Source organism: Octodon degus, unplaced genomic scaffold (assembly GCF_000260255.1).
Source record: "Octodon degus isolate 3935 unplaced genomic scaffold, OctDeg1.0 scaffold00353, whole genome shotgun sequence".
Lineage (NCBI taxonomy): Eukaryota > Metazoa > Chordata > Mammalia > Rodentia > Octodontidae > Octodon > Octodon degus.
This window is the reverse complement of record NW_004524929.1, coordinates 868,260-882,553: the sequence shown is the minus strand read 5'-3', so window position 1 is coordinate 882,553 and position 14,294 is coordinate 868,260. Positions and strand designations below refer to the sequence as shown.

At 38.0% G+C, this 14,294-nt stretch overlaps 1 protein-coding gene and 2 pseudogenes across 1 annotated transcript in view; 2 read left to right on the top strand and 1 right to left on the bottom strand.

Annotated features, from left to right (window-relative positions):
• Nucleotides 1-14,294, bottom strand: part of Atrx (ATRX, chromatin remodeler) — a 305,544-nt gene that overhangs the window by 10,760 nt on the left and 280,490 nt on the right. The window lies entirely within an intron of this gene.
• LOC105741238 lies at nucleotides 1,663-2,407 on the top strand (annotated as a pseudogene).
• LOC105741237 lies at nucleotides 12,286-12,806 on the top strand (annotated as a pseudogene).

Genomic DNA, 14,294 nt, shown 5'->3' with positions numbered 1-14,294 from the left:
TTTCTCTCCATGTGCCTCTCCTTAGGCACACTCTACATCATCGATCACTTTCCTCTTTGGCCCCATAATCTCCTTGATCAGAAAATTTAGGATACTACTGAGTTACCTATAATATTCAAATGACGGAAGTAAACAAAAAAAGGGGATACAGATGAATGTCTATTTTGTATCTGTGTATTCAAAATGATTAGGACAGATATATAGTCACATTCTCTTAATGAATAGAGGGATTTGTTCTAATAGTGCTTATAAATAGGATATCATGTCTGCATCTCGTACAGCAAATAACCACTAGGAAGTAAATATGCAATGTGTTAATTATTGGAACTGTCCTACCAATTTGATTTGAAATTGTCTCATTGCTATTTGTTTCTCAATAAAATTATGGGGAAAAAGTCAAACATGGTTGCTTATATAAGGCATTGTGAAGCTTCAACCTCTATACCCGTGGTTGACAGAAATTCCAGTAAGTCACAGGAAAAGTCCATGTGGCTTTGTTTCCCATCACTAAAAAACTTCATCAATTTCCTAAAACATTACCTCCTCCTCCCATCAAAACCAAAAAAAAAAAAAAACTGTACATTACTTCTATTGGCTACTATTTCTAGTCATTACTTTTTAAAAATTAATAACAACAGTACTAGTATCTCCTACAAAATCTAGATAATTTTCAGTAACACTGTGACATCTTCCTCCAAACATCTATACACAAGCATGATGTGTGTAAGCACAGAGCTGTGCATAAAAGATTATTATACTTAGTTGTGAAACTGTTTTCCTCCCTTAGTATGTTTTCACTATATATCAAACAAAAAACATTATTTTTAATGGCTGCATCGTGTCTATAACAGATACTTTGTTATCTATTTATCCATTCCTTAAGACTTTTTTCCTTTTTGGGGGTGGGGTTGAACCCAGAGCCTCACACATGTTAGATACATGCTCTACCACTGATCTACATCCCCAGTCCTACTTATATTTTCCTTTCTTTCTTTTTTTTTTGTATTTTAGGGAAGAGTCTACAGGATGTTCAGGGTCTCACTACTAAATCAGACTCGTACAGATCCACCTATTTACAGCCTCCTAAGAGCTGAGATTACACACATGCACCACCATGCCCAGTTAATGAATAAATGTTAATGTATTTCCAGTGCTTGACAGTGTGATAATGATATTCAAGTACTTAGATAAATATGCTTGCCGTAAGTCATTTCAATGGAGATACAAGTTAGCTTTTAATTTTTTAAATAGAAACTCATTTATAAACAGTTCAGAAACATGATGGCAGAAATCATTTTTCTTCTGCAGAGCTACACATGCAAAAGTGTCAAGATTTCTTTTTCTTTAATTTTTTTAAAAAAGTTTTATTTATTTAGTATAGGGTCTCACTATATAGCTAGTAGTGATCCTTCTGTCTCAGCCTCCCCAGCACTGGGATTACATGTGTGTGCCACCATACCCAGTTTTGTGGTGGCAAGATGCTCCCCAGGTTCTGGAGCTGGCACAGCATGCAGTACCAGGAATCAAACCCAGATCCTTGCACTTGCCAGGCAAGTACTTAGACTGCCAAGCTATCTCTCCAGCTCAAAGTGTCAAGATTTCGGACAGTGTCTTCTCTCTTTTAATTAATTGAAGCATTCTATCAGTACAAGAATTAAATGATGGGCCCCCGCCACCGGACCATGGAGACTGTGGCACAGTAGAGCCTGTGGTATAAGGATTGTGGGGGCGGTGGCCATAGAGGCCGTGCTGAACGACCTGGTGTCTGTGGATGATCTGATGAAGTTTGAGAAGAAGTTTCAGTCTGAGCAAGCAGCAGGCTCAGTGTCCAAGAGCACACAGTTTGAGTATGCCTGGTGCCTGGTGCGGAGCAAGTACAATGATGACATCTGTAAGGGCATCGCACTGCTGGAGGAGCTGCTGCCCAAAGGGAGCAAAGAGGAACAACGGGATTATGTGTTCTACCTGGCTGTGGGCAACTACCGGCTCAAGGAATATGAAAAGGCCCTAAAGTATGTGCGCGGCCTGCTGCAGACGGAGCCCCAGAACAACCAGGCCAAGGAGCTGGAACGGCTCATTGACAAGGCTATGAAGAAAGATGGTCTGGTGGGCATGGCTATCGTAGGTGGTATGGCCCTGGGCGTGGCAGGACTAGCTGGACTCATCGGACTTCCGTGTCCAAGTCCAAATCCTGAAGGAGACTGCACCTGCTCCTCCACCCAGTGCCCCCAAGGGCATTTCCCAGAGAGGAGCCATCCATCCATCTTTGCAGGCCTTTCCCTGCTCTCCCCTGCACCCTTGTCATTGTCCTCTGGGGCCTTCCACCTCTGCTTCCCTGAGACCTGTCATGTAGCCCCAGGTCATGTGGTTTGGGATGAGTGTAAATAAAATTGAGCCAAACTTGGAAAAAAAAAAGAATTAAATGATGAGATTAGGAAGGCAAAAAAAAGTATTTGTGACAGGATTTTCAGATTACTTTTTTTGGTTTATTTGTGTGTGTGTGTGTGTGTGTGTGTGTGTGTGTGTGTGTGTGTGTGCATGTGTTTGAGACAGGGCCTTCCTAGATAGCCCAGATTGGCCTCAAACTTGAGGCAATACTCCTGCCCCACCCTCCTGAGTGCTGGGATCATAGGCCTGACCTACACCTCCATGCCCAGCTCAGACACTCAAGACTATTTCTTTAGTAAAACCAGTTTTGTTAAGTCTAGAGTGAGGTAGGGCCAGCCAAATAGCTCAGTGGATTAAAGCAGGCCCAGGGGCTGGGGTTTGATCCCTGGGCCTGGCCTGCCACCCCAGCCTCTGGGCATACTGAGAGGGCAATTGAGACTGGGTGTGGTGGCACGTAATCCCAGCTTTTGAGAGCCTGTAAACAGGCAGATCATTAAGAGTCCAATCTAGTAGTGACACAGTCAACACCCTGTAGACCCTTCCCTAAAATACAAAAAAAAAGTCTAGAACAAGATATAAAAATTAATAAAGAAAATTTCATTCCAATAAAGAACACAATCAGTGGAAAGGCTTTTTGTGTTGCCTCTTTAAGACAGCATTTGCTAGTTGCTATAGTAACATTATTATTGAAAACAATACTGGAACAGAATCTATAATCACTAAGCCAACAGTCATAAAAAGGAGGTTTAAATTACATCCAAATGTGTACCTTTACTTTTGTCTAAGCTTTATTTTTCATTAAATAAAAAGCCTACAATCTGAAAGTCTGATCTACATTTTAGCTAACAACCAAAATAAGTTTAAGCTTTAAAAATGACCAGTTCAATTAATAAAACAAAATTATGATAAATTAAACACTTAAATTAATTTATTTAGAAGTTTAAAGTATTTGGCAAATTGACAAAAATTCTCATTTAGTTTATTCTGAAATTTAACCTGGAAAATAAAATTGTTAAAAATAATCAAGGATTTCCCTGGAGTAGGGTGGAGGGTTTGCCATTTTCAAAAATACTTTGCTTGCTATCACTGTGGATTGAAGTTTAAAATATCTGGAAATAAAATGTCACTAGAATACTTAAAGGTCACATGACCCACTCAAAAAGCTATGAAAAGTTCCTAATATTATATGTCTTGATTTCTAGTAAAGAAATTTAATATTCTTGCTTAAAAAGCTTTTCCTTTCAAATTTAAAGTCCTTTTCTCCCCAAATGGTACTGGAAAAATGTAGTGCATTCAATAAGTAACTAGAGAGCTCACTGAATGAAGTTCACCTAACACCTACTATCAGATTTTTGGGTCAAGAGTATATAACCTTTGCCAAAGAACATTTATAAATATATCCAGATTGCCAAATTGTTGGTATGAATAAGATAGTGGCAACTATAGAACTTGTCATTTTCAATGACAGAAAAGGCAGACCTGTCAACAGTACTTTGGTGAAGGTTAAAAGCTTCTTTAGATAAGAATACTTCTCCTTAGTGTAACATTTAAAGAACGAGACACTATATTTAGCATTTAACCCTTAAAATTGGTTATCCACTACAATTACACAGGGCCCTATGAGTGGCCACAGAGTGGTCATTCTAAATTTTCTAATTACTATAGGGATTTTCTTTTTTTTCTTTTTTTTTTTTTTTTGGCAGAACCGGGGATTGAACTCAAGCCCTTGCGCTTGCCAGGGAAGTGCTTACTCCACTGAGCCATTTCCCCGGCCCCCTCTTTTTTTCTTTTTGAAACAAGTTCTTGCTATGCAGTTCAGGCTGGCCTTGAGCTCACTCTGTAGCTCAGGCTGGTTGTGAACTTGGACTACTCTTTCTGCCTCAGTCTCCAGAGTGCTGGAGTGCTGGGATTACAGGCATGAGCTACCACACCCAGCTTGTAGTCATTTTCTAAAGGTTGCAGCCTTCTAAGTAGAAACTAAATCGAAAATAAATTTTCGTGCTGCACAATCTGAAATTCCAATTATTTCTCTATTTTACAAACACTGATACAACCTCTAGCTCATCTATAGGTGTGATGTAACACAAGAAACAGAAGACACACAAAATTGGAATGAAAGTATCTATTTACCAAGATTGACCTTTCTAAGCAAGGTCATATTATGTAGCCCAGGCAGGCCTTGAACTCACAGTCACACTTCTGCCTCAGCTTCTGGAGTGCTGAGATTACAGGTGTGTCCTACCATATCCAGCTCAAATTAGGTACTTTAAAAAAAATTTTTTTTTTAATGGAAAAAAAATTAAACCCAGGGGTTTTTTTTTTTTTTTTTTTGCGGAGCTGGGTAGCGAACTCAAGTTCTTGCGCTTGCCAGGGAAGCGCTTATTCTGCTGAGCCATCTCCCCGGCCCCTCCTAGGGTCTTTGTACTAAGCTACATCCCAAGCCTTTTTTTTTCCCTTTCTTTCATTTTGAAACAGGGTCTCCCTAAGTTGCCCAGGATGGGCTCAGACTTGGAATCTTCCTGCCTCAGCCTTCCAGAGTGCTGAGATTACAAGTGTGTGCCACCACCCACAGTTTCATAAATGGATTTAAATTCTAGCTTTACCACTTCCTATATCTATGTCCTTGAGCAAGTTACCCCTCTCTGATCCTATTTCTGGGTCTGTAAAATTGGTCTAGTAAATATGTACTTCACAGGATTATTGTGGAGATTAAATACTACATATCAACTGCTTAGTATGATTTCTCATTTACTAATGGCCTCTGTGTTGCTAAATCCAATAGTTAATTCTCAATCCTGACCATATATTGCTTATCAATAATATCTGACAGAATTTAATCACTTTGTTCTCCAAAACAGTTTCTTCTCTTCGTAAGATAATAGGAGAACTGTACTGGTGTTATTTACCACTTTCTCTTATTTTCTAACACATTTTCTAAAGGTGCTGAAACAGATCTTAACTTAAAAAATGTGTTTTCCACACAAATATGGGTTTTACACTTTAATCAAGTTGTTCTAATAAAACAATTCAAGAGATAACTGTCCAAGAAAATCCTAGACATACTTCTGTCAAGACTTATGGAAAGACCAGTAAGTTTATATCTGTCTTGGGAACATTTAACTGATACTTTAAAGACACTTCTCGTCTAAAATGAAAAACTTGCTAAATAAGAACAATTTATCAGGAGTTAACTCCCTGCTCTCATAATAGCAGAGATTGAGGCAAACAGATCAACTGATCTATGTTTATGTAATGATAAAGGACCTTTTTCTTCCTCTCTTCTCTTTCTCAATGCTAACTTTGCTCCTTAACACTCTAGTCATTCCTTTCCACAAAGAGATAATACTAATTACAGCTCCCAGAACTACAAGGATTAAATTCATAAATTCATTCATTCACTCACTCACTCACTCACTCACTCACTCACTCACTGGTGCTGGGAAATGAACCAGGGCATCATGAGTGGTATACATGTGCTCTACTAATAAACTATACCTCAAGCTTATGATACTGTATTTAAAGGTACATAGTAACAGGTTAAATTTAACAGCCTAGGTTGTATGGTAATAACAATTAGGTTCTCTTCTGGAGGGTTAACAACCTAAGTTTGCAGACCAAAATTAAAGAAAAAAGGAGGGCCACAAGGAAAGCCAACATTTTGGCCCTAGACTTCTAAGGTCAATGAAGACTCAGGACATATGAGAACTTGTACTGTAACATCATGTAACTCAGCAGTGTCCCAAATTTTCTGATCAAGGAGATTATGGGACCAAAGAGGAAAGTGATCGATGATGTAGAGTGTGCCTAAGGAGAGTCACATGGAGAGAAAACATTCTCTCAGGCTTTCATGGGGAGCACATTGGCCAAGCAATGGCCGTGATTCATCCACATGATTGACACTGACAAAGGATCTACAATCTGAGGTACAGGATCTCAGGAAAAATCCTGAGGGGATTTCACTGACCTTATCAGACCCAAAAGCTACAACTCTTGTTGCATAGGTCTTGCTTTACCTTGGTCTTAACCATCCAGCAGAAAAGTATAAAAATGAAGTATAAGAAGTAAAGCCATGCTGTTATGTTGATCTGCAGAGGACTCAGGTCAACAATTTCTGACACTGCCAGTCAAGTGGAAGACCCAATACTATAATGGACTACTGGAATCTTTTAGAATATTTCCTGAGTTAACACACCTATAATATCCAAATGACAGAACTAAACAAAAAAGGGGATACAGGTGAATGTCCATTTTTGTATCTGTGTATTCAAAATGGTTAGGATACATATATAGTCACATTCTCTTAATGAATAGAGGGGTTTGTTCTAATAGTGTTTGTAAATAGGGTATCATATCTGCATCTTGTACAGCAATTAACCACTAGCAAGAGAGTATGCAATGTGTTAATTATTGAAACTGTCCTACCAATTTTATTTGAAACTGTCTCATTGCTATTTGTTTCTCAATAAAATTATGGAGAAAAAAAGGTACATAGTAGAAGCATTCAATATATAATGCTCCTTTATTCTCATATCTTGTATTATTATTTTAAAAAAGATGTTTATCTTACAGCACACACCATAAAATATTCTTGCCAAAAGCTTCTGCCATAAATCTAATCAATATTTTAGGTCTAATTTCTAACTTCCAGTTTATAGCATATTTAAGAGATAAAAGAGTAAGCTCAAAGATAACACCAGGAATTAAATGAGCCCAGAATGGAGGAAAAGGAGTTGACTGCAGTATGTGCATCTGATAGAAATGGAGCAAGATCTGTAAGACATTTTGAAAACAACTGAATTTGAAAACTGATGTGTTATGAAGTTAGGGAATTAAGTTATTCATTTTATGGTTCTGTGAGTATACAAATAATGCCAATATTTTAGAGATGTATATTGAAATATTTCCAATGAAATAGCATGTTTGCAATATGAAATACTTCAGAAAATAAATGATGAAAGTATAGTAAAACACTAACAACTGTTAAACCTAGGTGACCAGTACATGTTTATTATAGTCACTGATTTTAAAACTTTACAACAGGAAATTTCTGAAAACATCCATTTGTATATGTTCTTTATAATTTTTGCTTTTTTTCTGAGACAGGGTCTTACTATATAGTTTAGGCTGGCCTTGAGTTCACTATGTAGCCCAGGCTAGCCTTAAACTCTCCACAATCCTCCTGCCTTAGCCTCTCAAGTGCTGGGATTACAGGCATCTGTTACCATGTCCAGTCAGCCATCTGTAGTTTTTAAAGCTGAACTGAATGCATGGTTGTATGCTAATGCTGTCCTAAAAACTTCACATAGAGCATCTAATTTTTCTACCTCTATGGAATACACATCATTATTATCCCCAGACTAGCAAAATGGCAAACCAGCATGAACTATTGGTTCCCTCACTCAAACCCAATCTTACAGAAATTATACTAGGGAAAAAGAAATATGAATTCTAGAAACATATAGGTACAAACAGACATCTCTGAAGTGACACCCAGCATCACATACCATATGAAACAGAGTTCTCGAAAATAATATCAATAGGCAAACAAAAGTAATTCAGAGTCAAAGTGAATATTAGAGATAAAAATATTAAGTTAAAATAGATAGTAAATAGTATAAATAGCAATTTATCAACAACCTGTCTCAAAAAATAAGGGGGGGCAGGGAGATGGCTCAGTGGAATAAGTACTTCCCTGGCAAGTACAAGGGCCTGAGTTCAAATCCCCAGTTCTGGCAAAATAAAAATAAAAAATAAAAAGGGCTGAGGACATAGCTTAGCACAAAGTCCCTGGGTTCACTCCAAAGCATCCCCACATGCCTTTGGATCTTTGAGTTCCTTAATAATTTTTGTTCTTGTATGTATGTATGTATGTATGTATGTATGTGTTATGGTTTGTGTCTAGTTGACCCCCCAAAGCCTCATGCAGTCATGGGGTGAGGACTTGTAGAGTTTGTGTTAACTCATGATCCACTGGGATTATGTGTGATCCAAGGCTGGGATTATGGGTCTTAGTACTGCTGGGATTACCCATAGGCGGGTAAATACTGGGAAGTACCCATCGGTGTGAGTACTTCCCCTACGCTGGGGCATGTAATTTGCATTACAATGTAAGGTGGGAAGAGCTGCTGCTACCCCTCCCTTGAGCTCTTGCTCTTTGCCACCGCCATGAAAGGTTGCCCTCTGCTATGTGCTGCTCTGCGTTGGACCCAGTTGAGTGTGGACTGAAACCTCCAGTAACTGTGAGCTAAATAAACCTTTCCTTCCTTCATTGTGAGTGTCGGGTATTTGTCCCAGCAACGAGAGAAGAGTAACTAAGACAGTATGTATGTGAGAGAGAGAGGAGAGAAAGGCAGGCAGAGAAAGAGAGACAAGGTAATATAATCAAAATAAGAGCACTATAAATGAACCATGTTAAGTCTATTAAAAGTATTTTTATGCAGTTTCTGAAGAGACACTAGAAACACTTCTTTACTTTTTAAAATTAGTACAGAGGTATCAAGTTATGAGGTAGGCAATTCTAAATTGCTTGCATTAATTAGGAAGAAAAAAGTCCCTAAATATTGGGAAGGGTATGTCTTCTTAGGTAGATGCAGGCTAACTTAACTGGAAGTCATTTTCAATATTTAATTAGATGTTTCATATTCCCAACCGATTGTAAATGATCTCTGGGGGAGTTCAAATACTGGTATTTTTATAGCCTCAAATACTTGTATTTTTTATAGCCTCACTAAGATTATTTTCTCTTACCATTAAATGCTTTTAGTCTTTTACTGATCTGTTATATGGTAAGTCTAATATACTAAATATCAGGACCTCATATGACTCCTCTGAAATCCAACAAATTTAAGTCCATGTTGCTTACAGAGAAATGAGACTAGTATAGTGGAACATTAATAACAATTATGGGAAACAAAGCAGCAGCTAACATTTGAACACTATGTGTTCGTCAGTGTAATTTACAGAGATTATAACCTCTACAAGGTAGGTACCATTATAATTTTCTTGATGAAAGTGAAACTCAAAAAGTTTATATGGCTTGCCAAAGATTATACCTCAAAAGAACAGCTGACGAATTACTTGGGAAAGGGATAAAACTTAAAACCATTTTTCCTTTTTACTTGTCCTCCACCATCCAAGCAAACACCAAGCAGGAAACTAGAATTATAACAATTTCTCTGAAGCTTGTTGTATTTTTTGCAAGCCGATTCTTATTCAGATGAATAATAATTCTTTTATACTAGTAAATAGAAATGCAGAAATAATGTAATTTATTAGAAAACATACTAAACTTGTGATAACAGAGGCAGAGGAGGAGACAATGACAGCAAACCTAATTATTTCAGTTATGAGCAGGACTTTTTAGAGATATATGTCAACAAAAATTGGGCTTGTGTGCCACCATGTACACTGCATGTCACAAAATACTTATACTTCTGCTACAATTGAATGAGTCCTTTTAAACTTTTATTCTCAAAAGTAAATGTATGTAAACTCAGAGAAACTTTCTCAAATAGATATGTCATCTATTTCATATTTCACAAATTATTTTAGTGGAATATATTTTATTCTAAGTCCTTAAGAATAATTTTTGTAAAATATTATATCATCATTTTCTGCCTGATAAACCACACAATAACATCTCTGTTCAGAGAATTATGCTTTAAGGTATTAAAGTTTGAATACACACCTAAAATAAGGGGAGAAAATTGTATACAAAATGAGGGTGGAGAAAAATCAAGCCTCACTTACAGTATTTTAGTTTCAATCCCTGTTTTGTTCTCCCTCTTAATTACCAACAGCAGTTCACATTTAAAAAGACATAAGTCGTACAGTGCTGGAAAAGGGAAATGCAAACAATTTTTGATCCTAGTAATTACTGAGTTTTACTTTCTGAATAAAGGGTACAGAGTTTAGGCTGTGCACATTGTACTTAGAGGAATAAAACCCTCATCTAAGCATATTATGAAACATGATCTTAACCAAGACTTTCATCTCTGATATTCACATAATTTATAAGCCTATTACCAGAAGTTATTTTCCCAAACAAAATTTATATAAATTTGTCAGAAGTTAGATTTTACTTTATATTTTAAAAAGTTTAAAAATCTACCTATAAATCTATTACTAGAAACAAGTCTGAAAAAAAAGAAACAAGTTTGTTCAAATTTTAAAATGACTTGAGGAACATAACTCTGAAAACTAAGAAATTAATAGATATTTAGTAGACATGATTCAGGCGACTAAAATGAATGTACCAAAAAAATGTGCTCACAGAGCCCTAAGACTTATAAGAAGAAAAAGTAATTACCAGTAATAATAATGAACAATCCAATGAGGATTAAGAAAATGTGAGAAAAAGGGCAGGAGGGTGAATGAAGCTAAAATGGCAGATTGAGGTTTGAACTAAGAACATAATTTAAAACTCTTCATCTTTTCCTTTCACAAACCTACTGTGACAGACTAGTCTTCACTTCAGTTTCACTGCTTGTAATATAAGTCTAATTCTAATGTAACTTTTCCAATGATATATGGACTATTACAGAGTGATAAAAAATCCAGTTCAGTATCATTATAAAGAAGTCCAGGCCAGGCATGCTGGTACATGCTTGTAATCTCAACTACTAGGAAAGCTGATGCAGGAAGGCTGCCAAGGCCAGCCAGGAAAACTTAGTGAAACTTTGTCTCAAAACAAAAAATAAAAAGAGCTGAGAATGAGGAAGGATCAGGGTTCAATCCCCAATATACACACAAAACTTTTCAAACAAAATTAGAGCAAAGTGCTCAGCACTGTATTATCCACTATGGATCATAAAGAAGAAAAATGTAGTTTTTGCCTTTGAAAAGCTGCAAAGATAAAAGACCATGGTGGGCAGGGGTGTAAACACAAAGAGACAGACAGACAGAAAGACAGAAAGACAGACAGACAGACAGACAGACACAGACAGACAGACAGACAGACAGACACACACACACACACACACACACACACACACACACACAAATATTCTTCCCTCACTGGATTACAGGCAACATCCTCGCTAAGCTCTGCAGGCCCTTTCCCTGCAGGAAGAGTAAACAAAAACCCCAAACACAGGAAAGCAACTTCAGAATAAGCCTACTGGATGGACTTCAGTATCAGGGACATTCAGAGAAAGAAGCGGGGCTGCCATCCGATCCCAGCACTACTTACAAACTAGGTCCTGAAAAACATGTAATCTTGAATGATCTAACCTTCATGAGGGGAGAAGTTTGATATAGTGTCAGCCTGGCAGTTTCCTTCCTACAAGGAGACAGAGCCCAAAGAAAAAGATACCCCCAAGAGAAGGCCTTCTCTAGGGGTGGGAAAAATAAGAGCATAGTTGTAGATAGAGATCTGAATAAGGCATTGAGCAATCTATGGGACAGTGACTGGAGGACTCACAGCAGCTTTTACTGGTGTGATCTGGGGTGCAGAAAAGACACTGGAGTGGTCCCAGAGTAGTCACCCTCCCACCCACTCCCCAATGCCACCGAGCTCTGGGCACAATGTTGTATCCTGCCTGACTCCCACTCAACAAACACCAGAAAGCTTGTCATCTGTATGTGATCCATTCCACTGCCCACCAAAAGCTGCTGAGGTTGGTATACACATGAGCTTCTTCCTACTGGCTCCCCAATGCTAATGAATTTCATGCAGAAGTGTCTGCTTCCTCCATGCCACTGAACTCACAGAGTTGATAAACACTATCTGTGGAGGTGTGGTTTGGCACAGACAGAAAGCTGGAGAGGAGTGGGGGTTAAAAGGTATATTTTCACTCTGAGAAGTGTAAGCAGCTACATGGATAATCAGCAGGGAAAAGGAAGGAAATCAAAAAAGATCCTCCAGAGATCAGTGAAAGAGTAGGCATTACGAGAACGCGGAGGTGATCAGAGCCATAGAATGTCAGCAGTTCGTTCATCCGTGCATGCCAAATGGATCGTGGGGAAGGTGATTGGTACAGCAATGAAAAAAACTGCTAAAGTGAGAGTGACCAGACTTGTTCTGGATCCCTACTTATTAAAGTATTTTAATAAGCAGAAAACCTACTTTGCTCATGACGCCCTTCAGCAGTGCACTGTTGGAGATATTGTACTTCTCAAAGCTTTACCTGTTCCACGAACAAAGCACGTGAAACATGAACTGGCTGAGATCGTCTTCAAAGTGGGCAGAACAATAGATCCAATATCAGGAAAGCCCTGTGCAGGAACCAGCTATCTGGAGAGTCCAATCAGCTCGGAAACCACTCAGCTCAGCAAAGCTCTGGAAGAACTCAACATCTCTTCAACACAGTGAAGAGAAGGAAGATGAGACAGGGAAAGATTTCTAAATTTAATTACAAGCTGTGTCAAATTCTCTCCTGGCATTTATGAAATAGTAAAGGACTTGTTACAATTTTTCATAAAAAAAAAAAAAAGAGTAGGCATTACAGTTTAAATCAGGAATGTCCCAAAGCCACATTGGGGCTGCTCGAAGGTGACTAGACCATGAAAATAACTACACTCATTGTTGGATTTGTCCACTGATAAATTCAGAAGAGCTGAATGCCCTGTTAGAAGGAAAAGCCATGTGGGAGGAGGCAGGTACTAGGGACATGACCTGGAAGGGTCTATCTCCCTCCCCAGCTCTTCCTTTATCTCTCTGCTTTCTGGTATTCCTCCATTAGACCCTTCCTGCCTTGGAGAGAACCAACTACAGGTTGAAAACATGAGTCAAAATAAAAATTTTCCTTTAAATTGTGAAGTTCTGGTATTGTAACTCACTGAGGAAAAAGACTAAGACAGCAAGTGCTTGAGGATTTAAGATCAATCCCATAAAAACAGTATCACCGTCTGTCTTTCTTTTGATGTTATCTCAATTTCTTCTTCTCTTTCTGAACTATCTTCTTCTTCTTTCCTTTTCTTATCCTCTACATCCTAGCCTACTTCCCTGCCACCAATACTATTTCATCATCTTATTCTATTATGAAAAATGTGTGACACTGTTACAAGTTTTAAACTAAATGACTGATACACATTTGGTTCTATAGATACTGATATGACTGATAGTTAATCTCCCCTTGTTAGGCAATGACCAGGATAGATTTTATTATGTTGAGCAGATTAATTAGTTGCATGATCACCAAAACATAATGAAAACTAATGTCGTATCACAGGGAAATATACACTAACTGAAGAAATTTCTTCAGTACCAACTGAGGTATTTCTACCCTGATACTCAATCAGCGTAAAAATAATAGGCATATGAAAAAATAACCAATAAGATACTTCTACAAACTATTAACTATCCAAAAGCTGAAATAGAGGAACTTTCAGGAAAAGAATTCAAAAACCAAATGGTGCCAAGTGTGATGGTGCAGCCCTATAATCCCAGTGCTCAGAATGCTGACTCAGGAGGATTGCTTCAGAAAACCTGGATATGAAAAATTCAATAAATAGAAAGTATGGGGGCTGGTGAGATGGCTCTGTGGTCTAAAGCACCTACTTAGAACAAGCTTAGCAAAGCACAGGGACCACGGTTCAATCCCCCAGCACCACAAGCCAGCCAGCCGTGCCCCCTGGTGGGCTGAGCTGGCCACACACACACACACACACACACACACACATAAATAAATAAATAAAAAAGAAAAAGAGTATGGGCAACACAAATGGCCAATCTTTTGTTTCTCATGAACAAGTGGTCATCTTAGCTCCTCCTCACTGCTTGTTTTAAATAAAAAAAGTAGAAAAACAAAGAAATGACCAGTCTGATGGGAGAATTATAAGAATGTGAAAACAGCAATGTAGTAAATCATACTCAGGGATACCTTAAAAACAAGATAACACGGAAGAAGGACCTAACAGATGACCCCTTACTTCCACCCCCAGAAAATACCAACCTAAGAATTGCA